This window comes from Nicotiana sylvestris, chromosome 2 (assembly GCF_000393655.2).
Source record: "Nicotiana sylvestris chromosome 2, ASM39365v2, whole genome shotgun sequence".
Classification (NCBI taxonomy): Eukaryota; Viridiplantae; Streptophyta; class Magnoliopsida; order Solanales; family Solanaceae; genus Nicotiana; species Nicotiana sylvestris.
In genome coordinates this window covers 188,779,374-188,782,730 of record NC_091058.1, presented here as the reverse complement: position 1 = coordinate 188,782,730, position 3,357 = coordinate 188,779,374, and positions in this window count along the sequence as shown.

Below are 3,357 nucleotides of genomic sequence, written 5' to 3'. Positions count from 1 at the left end.
AGTAAAATTGGGAATGATATTTTTATAAATTTATAACCTGTTTGGCCAAGCTTCTTTTTGGCTAAAGTGCTAAATTGAGGTGTTTGGCCAAACTTTTGAAAGGAAAAAAAGTGCTTTTGAGAAGAAGCAGAAACAGTTTTGGAGAAGTAGAAAAAAGTAATTTATCTCTAAAAGCACTTTTTTGAGAAGCACTTTTGAGAAAAATACACTTAGAAACAGTTTTTTAAAACTTGGTCAAACACTAATTGCTGCTCAGAAGTGTTTTTCAAACTAATTAGCCAAACACAAATTGTTTATCACCGAAAGTACTTTTGAGAAAAATACTTTTGAAAAAAGCACTTCTCAAAAGAAGCTGATTTTTGCAGCTTGGCCAAACGGGCTATTAGTCGAGATAGAAGACAACTATAATAAGAAAGTTAAATTTATTTTTTATAAAATCAAAATCTAAATATTTTTAATAGAAATAAAGCTTATATGAACTACATTTTTATTATCAAATATTCTTTAAAATGAAAACAAAATTAAGAAAAAGTTTCTATGTTCTGTGTGTATTTGGGAGAGGTTAATATACGATTCTCTTAGTCTAATTTTATATATATATATATACATATATATATATATATATTATAAAAGCACGAATATTGGAAAGCTAAATATTGAACGACAAAAATATCCCTGAAATATTAACTGGCTTTTATACCCTTCAAAATTAGATTAACTCTTCAAACAAAACAATAGAATATGTGATAAAATTGTAATATTCAGCGCCTGACATATAGGAGTTTGAAACTAACTAATACTAGAAATTTTAAAACCATAAAGCAACATGAATCAAATTATAGTGCCTAAAATATAGGAGTTTGTTATCAATTAATAGTAGAATTTCTTAATGCCACTGATCATTGGGAAGAAAACAAAGAACGTAAATTTCCAATTTAAATATTGAAGAATTCCTTGCAAAATTGGAGGAGAATGCAGAAGAATAAAGACAATAAAGGAAAAGCCAAGACATGAAGGCCCCATAAGATAAATTATTGGGGTAATGAAGACAATTTTAATAAAGTAACGGACCCCTCCATTATTGAAGAGAATCTACTTTTATAAAGTAGTTTGTCCGGTTATAATAATATAGAATTTTCTTTTTATTTTGTCAGCCATAATGTAATTATTTTGTCGGTCATTTTACTATTAAATTTTGTTTGTTTTTGGCAGAGATCCATTATATAAGGATCCTCATTTTCTTTTGAGAGGGAGCATTAGCCAACGTTCTTCCTTCTCTCTAACTTCTCTCTACTCTTGTAAAGAACCCCTCTGTACTCTTTTAAATTAAAAAATAAAAATCAAAAATGGCCACTTGGCCAAAAACCCAGCGGTCCCAGTTATTAAATTTTGTTTTGTTTATTTATATACTTGTTCTTTTTACTGTTTAGACAAAATGATAGGTTAAAACCTTAAGGGGTCGTTTGGTAGGGCGTATAAGAATAATGCTAAATAAGGTGCAATAGTAATGCAGGAGTTAGTAATGCATGAGTTAGTAATGCAAGCATTAGTTATACAGAGATTATTTCTTATGTATTATTTGGTGTGGTATATTAAAAATTAAAATGCATTGCATAATTTTTAACAAATTTAATTGTTTACAAAAATGCCCTCTATATCCATTAACTTAAGGGACTGTAAGGATAATTTTGTCTTTAACCATGCTAATGCATGCATTAATAGTTTTTGTGTAGCTAATGCATAGGATAATACCAAATAGAGGGTATAATTAATGTTTGTATTAGTTATACATAGGTTGAAAAAGTGTACCAAACAAAGCATTACTAATACACAAAGTTAATGCATGCATTATTTTCTCTAACACACTCTACCAAACAACCTCTAAGTGTTAAACTTAGTATCCATAGGCTATTTACAACACATGCTTTGCTATTAAGCTATAACTGAGTCACCCCAATGGTGCTGAAGGTTGGAACTATATAGCCCAGGCAGTTATTAGTAAACCTTGGTTGAGGCAACTTAACCGGTGGTCCTCGGTTAACCCGTTAAAGCGTGGATAGGCATGAAAGGGTTGTGAGGAGGACTGTGGTTTAAAGTTTACTATCAACTAGGCCAGGACTAAAGTTCTTGTAATTTATCTCCTAAAGCACATTGGAAACGATCCGGTCCACGTTGATATTAGAGCCATGTGAGTAAATCGTACTAAGTGCTAAGTTTAACACTTACATTCTTAATGAATATTATTAGGAAGAAAACTTTAACAGTAGGAAGGAAGACTATGAATTTCCCCAACAATTAGATCTTCTAAATAAGTGGACTATATTATTAGTCAAACCTAAGGTAATATACCAGTTAAGAACCTTCGAAAAGATAGAATTTTAAATAAAAAGTTAAAACTACTGAAGAAACTATCACCGTAGATAGTGACCATGCCACTTTCAAATTATTATCAGAAAGTGATTTAGCCCCTTATAGGGAATCACATAGATTCATACATATAGGTTTAATACAAGTTGCTTTTAAGCCACTTACTCTAAGAGGCTTAAGGTTTAATACAAGTTGCTTTTAAGCCACTTACTCTAAGAGGCTTACCTGAAGGTTTCATAGCAGCTCTCAGAGATGGCGGGGACTAGAATTGGAAAAAGTCTCTTATGGGGACTGTTCAAACTAGTTTGGCTTATGGCCCAGTTTATTTTAATGCCTATCCAAATTTGCAGATTTCTATGAATGATGAAAACTCTTTAAATGCTTTAATACTTAGCATCAAATTATATGGTTATGATTATTTACCTGGTACAGAAGTAATATGCATTTGTTATAGGATTTATTATAAGCCTTTATATACTTTGAATCCTATGTGCAAAATTATGGATTTCAAAAATGATACTATTCTTATAGAAACTAATTTTGGTATATCCAAAGTTACTACCAGGAGACCTATAAAATGGGATGAAATAGATTTTCCCAAAGAATGGGTCATAGAGGAAGCGATGGCTCCTCAAAACACTGGTAATACTAAGGTAACAGAAATAGAACAAACCTCGGATGGGACTGTTAAGATCAGGTTCAATGAACCCGTTCAAACTGATAATATCATTTTATCATCTAGATTAATTAGATCAAACTCTTCTTATATTTCTCCAATTGATTATGTGGTAGTTTTTCCATCAAGAGTATCCACACCACAATTAGAGAATATAATAGAATTGATAATATAAGAATTAATCAAGATAATATAGTCAAGGTTAATTCAGACCCTGACCCACCTGCATCCGAAATGAATTTCTCAAATGGTGCAGATGATGGTTGAAAACCAAATAGATTTTAGTCCGGGTTCACCGGCAAGAAAAATGATTC